The sequence below is a fragment of the Miscanthus floridulus genome, chromosome 5 (assembly GCF_019320115.1).
Source record: "Miscanthus floridulus cultivar M001 chromosome 5, ASM1932011v1, whole genome shotgun sequence".
Classification (NCBI taxonomy): domain Eukaryota; kingdom Viridiplantae; phylum Streptophyta; class Magnoliopsida; order Poales; family Poaceae; genus Miscanthus; species Miscanthus floridulus.
In genome coordinates, this window is record NC_089584.1 from 8,641,189 (window position 1) to 8,649,386 (window position 8,198).

Sequence of the window (8,198 nt, forward strand, 5' to 3'; positions counted from 1 at the left end):
GTACAGGACCAACTGCTCCCTCCGAGCCTCGACAATCCACTTCAGGGTCTCAGCAGCCTCAGGATTCGCGCCCGCCAAGCCCTCCACGATGGCTCAGCTTTGGTACCAACTGAGCCTTGGCTCCTTACACTGTCGACATACAGCGACCTACACGTCGTCCGCCATGCCATGCGTCAAGCTATCACTGGAGCTCCCACGTCGCATAGGATCAGGTGTGACCGGCGCGTCACTCCAGTGCATCAAGGACAAAGACCGCTCTGTCGACCATGCTGCCAAAGTGACAAGCTACGGGGCTCAGAAATACCACCTTCGCTCATAGGACGCCACATAGCGAACACATGTATCACCCCTATCCCCGCTTCAACTATAAAAGGGAGAGACCAGGGCTGTTTCTAGGTGGCACAGACGGACAGAGGGTCACAGATAGAAGGTAGACTTAGATGCTCAGACGAACACACGCCCTACACTCTGTAACACGCATGCTTCCCCACTGCCTGAGATCAACATCTCAAGCAATCCACACCGCTCGACGCAGAGACCTCGGACTAGCTCCCTCTCTCACCCTGCTTGTAACCCCCTACTACAAGCACTTAGGTGCAAGGAATACAAGATCAATCTCTCAGACTGGACATAGGGCATCTATTGCCCCTCTCGCTCCGTGCAGAGGCTCGGGGGCTCCTCCTGCAACCAAGCCGAGACCCAGCGACCCAAATTCGCACTCGAGGGCTCAGCAAACAAACCCTCCTTCCAAACGAAAAGGATGTGCGAGGGTCACACAAAAAAGCTAGGGGAACTCCTGATTGCCCTCTCGCTCCTTGCAGAGGCTCAGGGGCTCCTCCTGCAACCAAGCCAAGACCCAATGACCCAAACTCGCACTCGAGGGCTCGGCAAACAAACCCTCCTTCCAAATGAAAAGGATGCACGAGGGTCGCACAAAAAAGCTAGGGGAACTCCTGATCGCCCTCTCGCTCCATGCAGAGGCTTAGGGGCTCTTCCTGCAACCAAGCCGAGACCTAGCGACCCAAACTCACACTCGAGGGCTCGACAAACAAACCCTCCTTCCGAACAAAAAGGATACGCGAGGGTCGCATAAAAAAGTCAGGGAACTCCTGATCGCCCTCTCGCTCTGTGTAGAGGCTCGAGGGCTCTTCCTGCAACCAAGCCGAGACCCAGCAACCTAAACTCGCACTCGAGGACTCAGCAAACAACCCCTCCTTCCAAACAAAAAGGATGCGCAAGGGTCGCACAAAAAAGACAGGGAAACTTCTGATCGCCCTCCCGCTCCGTGCGGAGGCTCGGGGGCTCTTCTAGCAACCAAGTCAAATACCAGCGACCCGAGCTCGCACTCGGAGGCTCGGCAAAACACGATAAAGGGCATCGAGCCCTTTACAGTCTAGGGGTTCGAAGGCTGGGCCCCCGAGGGTCTCGATAGCCGCCCCAGGACAACAGAGTCAGGGGTGACTATGGGCGAGCCTATACATGGCCGAGGCCCGAGCAAGCGATCGCTTGGGATGCCCCAAGTCGTGCCCGAGACCAGCAGGGAGGTCTCCGAATGGGATCCCACCGAAGGGAGGCATCGAGCCCCCAGGGCCAATCGAATGGCCCTAGGACCCACTAGAGAAGCCCTCTGGTACTTTTGGAGTGCGTCTCTGGACCACCAGCCGACCCCTATCGAATGGGGCACGGGCCTCCACTCGGACTTACCCGATAACAGCTCACCGGAGGTGTCACTGCTCGCGCCCACCAAGGGTAGCCTGGCATACTCCACCCCTCCTTCCAAACGAAAAGGATGTGTGAGGGCCGCACAAAAAAAACAGGGAAACTCCTGATCGCCCTCTTGCTCCGCGCAGAGGCTCAGGGGACCTTCCTGCAACCAAGCCGAAGACCCAGCTACCTGAACTCGCACTCTTAGGCTCGGCAAACGCAATAAAACCCCTCGCACGACATGAGAAAAGCCCCTGAAGGAATAAATCCACTCCTCCAGGGCCTCGGGGGCTACACCCGGTGGGTGCGCTCACGCGCACCCACCGAGACCTCGAGTATGAAACACCATCCCGTCAGGAGCTGCCGCGAGCCAAGTCTCGTCAAAACCTCAGGGAGAGCGCTCACACTCTCCCCAAGGCTACTGTCGGGTACCATAAAAAGGGGTCCCCTAAGCGAAAACCAAAAACATCTCTTAGACCCTGTCAAAATCAAAGCCAAGAGACAACTACTAGCCATCCCCTGCCTTGTCTGAGGCTACCGATTCTCCACCTTGCTCGAGGCCTCGCACGTATGGCCTCGGATGGGGTATCGATTCTCCGTCTCGCTCGAGGCCTCACGCGTAAGGCCTCGGACGGGGAACCGATTCTCCGTCTTGCTCGAGGCCTCGCACGTAAGGCCTCGGACGGGGGACCGATTCTCCATCTCGCTCGAGGCCCCGCACATAAAGCCTCGGACGAGGTGCCAATTCTCTGCCTCGCTCGAGGCCGGCTCGGCAACAACCCCATCGCCTCCGCCTCGACCGATCTCCCTGACAGAACGTCACGTCCAACTAGCGCGACCAACCACTCCCGCGACGTCAGCCGGACGACAGCTCGACATAGCGGAGTGGCCGACGAGATGGGAAGTCGCATCAACACCATGCCGTCCGGGACAGGACGGGGCAGGGGTTACCGGCCGCTGTGCTCGATACTGTGCCCACGACTGACGCCCGCACTGCACTGTGCTACCTAACCCCTGCTCAAAGAACAACACGGCGTGGGGAGTCAAGTCCGGGTTACTGTAGCCTCGGAATCAGTGTACAGGACCAACTGCTCCCTCCGAGCCTCGGCAATCCACTTTAGGGTCTCGGCAACCTCGGGATTTGTGCCCGCCGAGCCCCCCACGATGGCTCGGCCTCGGTACCAACTAAGCCTCGGCTCTTTACGCTGTCGACATACAGCGACCGGCACGTCGTCCGCCATGCCCTGCGTCAAGCTATCACTGGAGCTCCCACGTCGCACAGGATCGGGCGTGACCGGCGCGTTGCTCTAGTGCATCAAGGACAAAGACCGCTTAGTCGACCATGCCGCCACAGTGACAAGCTACAGGGCTCGGAAACGCCATCTCCGCTCACAAGACGCCGCGTAGCGAACGCATGTATCACCCCTGTCCCCCCTTCAACTATAAAAGGGAGAGACCGGGGCCGTTTCTAGGGGGGCACAGATGGACAGAGGGTCGTAGACAGAAGGTAGACTTAGATGCTTAGACAAACACACGCCCTACACTCTGTAACACGCACGGTTCCCCGCTGCCTGAGATCAACATCTCAAGCAATCCACACCGCTCCACGCAAAGACCTGAGACTAGCTCCCTCTCTCGCCCTGCTTGTAACCCCCTACTACAGGCACTTTGGTACAAGGAATACAAGATCGATCTCTCAGACTGGACGTAGGGCATCTATTGCCTGAACCAGTATAAACCTTGTGTCTCTTTGCATCACCATACGGGATTAGGGGCACGCAATACATTTTCACTAGTTGGTTGAGGGTCCGCCGGTCCAAAACACTGACAAGTGTGTGTGTGTGTGTCTATATATATATATATATATATATATATATATATATATATATATATATATATATATATTAGAACAATAGGTCCAAAGTTTGTACTAAATTTTGTGTCTTCGATATGGAGCTCAAAATTTATCACGACTAAAACATGTATTTCTTCCTTCCTTGCTTGACTTATGGTTGTCACTAGATTTTTTTGCAAGAAATAAATCCAACATAATATGATAGGTAGAGCAGGCTTATAACATGCGTAGTTTGTACTGATGTATAAAAACAGCAGTGCTATAAGTTTGATATGGCGCACCTGCTCTGTTTGATCCATTTGTTTTTTACCTCACTCCACATGTATTACAGAAAATTAAGATATTTTATTTCTATTACAATCCATCAATATATATGAATTAAGGTAATACGAGTGCAGCCAAATAGAACGAGAGATAAACCAAAAAGTCCTAATCCGAGTGTTTGTGATAAAATACACTGCACCTTGTGCATCTCGTTCGTACTTTGTTGCATTGTTCGGCGCTACAAATTGAATCGTCATATCACATTTGGAGGACTAAAATTGATTTATTCAGCGACAGCGTTGCTGTGTTAGGCGCCACAAATTGAATCTTGCCTTAAATCTCTCACAACTAAAAAAACTAAAAGATCGACACCGTTTTGGTACGATAATTGCTTTGTTCGTTCGTCTGCCACCTGCGATCCCCGCGACCCCGCGTGCGCTGGCTCCCCCGTGCGACAATAACGGCAGTTGGCATGCGGACCCACGTGCGGTGGCTCCCCCGCGCGACAATCATGGTAGTTGTTGATTTTCCTTTCATGTCACCCCGCAAATACCCTCCTCGTCCCACAATAGTCAGAGATTCGCCTCCAATCACGCTCAATATACAACGGCCCCCAAATTGGAGGCTCGTGATCTCTCTCTCGCCCACGCTGCCGCCTCCTCTCCCCGTGTCGTCGACCTCGTCGTTCCCCGCTTACTATTCATCGTTCGTGCGTCGAGGAAGGGAAGGGAAGAGAGGCAGGCGTCTTAACCGATGACGCTTTGGCCGGCGTCTTCGTAGAACTACGGCAAAACCTCGCCCGTGCGACTATAGAAAGCACGTTTGTCTACTCTATTCCATCGTTGGTCACCTCCTAGCTCCCGCCACAGCAGGAGATCCGAAGGCAGGCACGAACGGAGCACGAGCACGGCTGCACGGGCGACCTCAATCTGCGTCACCGCCACCTCCGACTCGCAGTTGAGCGCATGATCCAGGAGGTCTTGGGTTCGACGTCACCCGCTCTTTGCACCTTCTGATGCTAGGTCCGCACAGTCCAGGTCGAGATCTGTCTGAGCGAGAACGACGACTCAAGAACCATGTAAGCTTCTTGCCCTTTATTATTGAATGAATATTGTACTGCAGATCTGGAGGCAGGCACGAACGGAGCACGATCACTGGTCGTCCTCAATCCGCTCCTGTGACCATGTTAAAATTGTGTTCCCTTTTGAAATTTCTAATTTTGCAAATTGTTGTTCTTTTACATGGACTGATGTCCATCCTCAACAAGAATAATTGTAAATAAGAGAATTACTTTGAAGCTCCTCTTTCTATTTCTATAGACATCGAAGAAAAAAATCCCTCAGCTTTGATCCTATTGCCAAACCATTAAAATCATGATGTAAATTACAAATTCAACGGCAATGATAGCATCATGCAAAAATACGCATAATTTTCGGGCTTGAGGGTGTACTGACCTCACACGCCTTTCGGCATCATGTAGATGCAGTAGACCTGTGTGACTGCATGTGCTTTTGTGTGAAGTCAGACCATATTTCATATGTCACTATTGTCCCATTTGTTGATTTTGGCACCCCTTATGGATTGTTAGGAACTTGTGGAAGTTTGTAGAATCTAAATTATCACCTAGCTTTTATAGTTGCAACTTGGTTCTAGATATTCGATAATGATCTTTGGGCTGCTACCTTACTGAACTCAGGTTCTGCCGCTGGAGCAGGTGGTCCTAATCTGCCGTAATTGATGGCGTTGCCACTCCCAAGTTAGCCTATATCATCACTTAGCTTTTTACAGCTGCAACTTGGTTCCAGATATTTCGATAATGATCTTTTAGGCTTCTACCTTACTGAACTTTAGGCTACCATCAACTTAGTTTGTACCACAGTCACCATGAGTGCCACTCCCAGCCTCCCAGGTTAGCCTATATCATCACTTAGTTTGTATTTGCAACGGAGGGTGTAATTAGAAGTGCATAAATGTAGACATGGAAATGAGTTTCAATCTGTGAATGGGCTCATGAAGTGGATGATGTTCTGTCTTTTCTCAATTGCATGCCATTGAGCAGTCGACGCAGCAGCAAGTATCTAACTGGAGCTGACCCTGTCCCCTTCTGAAGCCTATTTATTATTTGTTTATTTTAGCTTTCCAGCTATCAGCCAACAGGCTAAAATATGGTTACTCAAATAGACAAGTACCTGATGTAAATGCATGTAAACGTCCGGCCCTTATAACTTGATTCAGACAATGCTTGTATTATCTGTACTGAACTGTAATTCTTTTTCTGTTTCTGCATTCATAATCAGTGCACCATAACCATGCATCAGTCATCTCTGAGAGAGATAGGAGCACTACAGGCTCTGAGAAACAGTGTCACATGTTTTAGTCTGGACATTTGGAGCTACAGAGCTTCCAATTATACATGTTGGGCTCAATTAAGAGTCTATTTTCAAGTTATAGATTTTTTTTGTTTATCACTGCTGGAAATAGTTTCTGGACAGCTGCTGGTTATTTGACTACATGTGCTTCCATTACTTTGGTTAGTTTGTAAGTCCTTCAGGCATACCTATTCATTCATAGTGCCCATTGTCTTCATTGGGTTTGTGATTGTGTGGAGCTAAATTTTCTGACACTATTGTAACTTTGATTGCTTTGGTATTTACTGCATGTATCAGTGTTTCCTAATTAGCATAAATTTTGATTCATTCATGTAACTCAGGGACAGGCTCTAGAAAAACTTGCTTATGGTAACTTTGTTTGATTATGTGGTTATCCTTCAGCTACTCTGTATTTTTTTTAACCGAAGCTACTCTGTATCTTCGGTATTAGAAAATAGAATCAGATGACTAGATAACCATGTTGTGTTTAGTGCTTGCGAGCGCTGGTAGTACTATTCTTGTTTTAGTTAAATTATCGTCATAATTAATTTATCAAATAGCTTTGCTGGTGCATAACTACATCAGCCTATAACTGTGATGCGCGGATGCAGAAATTGTTATCAATTGACATTATTATGTGATTGTAGTAGTTAATTCTCTGTCTGACAATACTTCCAATCCAATATAAAAAAAGTTTCTACTTTTTGAACCGGACAATGATAGGAAATAATCTGAACTACTATAGTTTTTGGTTGGAAGCCCATGTGCAGTCAATTTATACTTTGTAGTCTTTTCTTTGAAGTTCTTGCACTTAGTCCTGCTTGAGTTTAGTTGCGATCAGCTTTTCACCGCAAATGAATTGTTTCTCTACATAGATTTTATAGACTAATTCAGCAATACCAGTCACAATATTAACTTAAATGTATGGTTTTGAAATTGACATTTATCTACATATATCATTTTAATCCCTTTACTAATTTACTAATGCAATACTATGTGATAATGATACACAGAAACAAGTTGTATTTTATTCTTTTATGAATTGTATATCAACAGCCACATCAATTAAAACGATAGGAGGCAGCGCCCATTCAGGTAGTTAATAGTTTTAGCATGTGTCTCTAATGGTACTTATTTTGTATCATGAATATCAGTATTTTCTAACATAAACTTAGTTAAAGTACATTTTCTTAGACGGAGGGAGTATTTCACTCTTTCTAGCGTCAAAGGAAGTTTTTATCACTGCTCTCATGGACAAGTTTGATAATATGAATTTATTGGTTAATTTTGTGTTCAGTGAAATCACAATGGAACAAATGCAAAATAATGAAGGTCGTACACCATTTGAAGACTTGACAAACATCATCAATGGAGGTAATTGTTTATACTCATGTCCATAGACGCATTCATGTTGAAAACCTCGAGGATTACCGGGTCGAGTTGAACCTTGACCAACGGCTTAACCAGAGAACATATAACGTGACATTGACATCAGAGGTGGCCGCCGTCTAGGTTGAGGGGAGTGAGCGTCACGGCCAATTCGAGCATAGTGTTCTCCTACAAGGGAATGATCGGTCTATACGCAACATCCGCTCATATAATGCATGCTACGACCCACTGTCATACCCGGTGTTCTTTCCAATGGGTGAGCTCGGGTGGCACAACTGCATTCCAAAAGTGGGTGTGACTATGGCTCAAGATGATCGAGCTCGAGCAATCCGCAAAAAAGCGTGTTGAGAATGGTGACGATGACGATGGAGGTAACTTGAACTCTTTTCAATAATGCAATATAAACTCTTTTCTGTTAACTCATGATACTAATTCGAATAATGTCGCCCTGTAGAACCTGTTGTGAATACGTGTGTCTCCGTGCATGACTACTACTGCTACAAGTTCTAGATGCGGCTAGGGATATTTAATCCAAAACTCTATGGCCAGCGTCTTTTCCAGCAATTTTATCATAGTTTTTTCATAGATTGATCGGTATCATCTTTCTAGATCTAAAT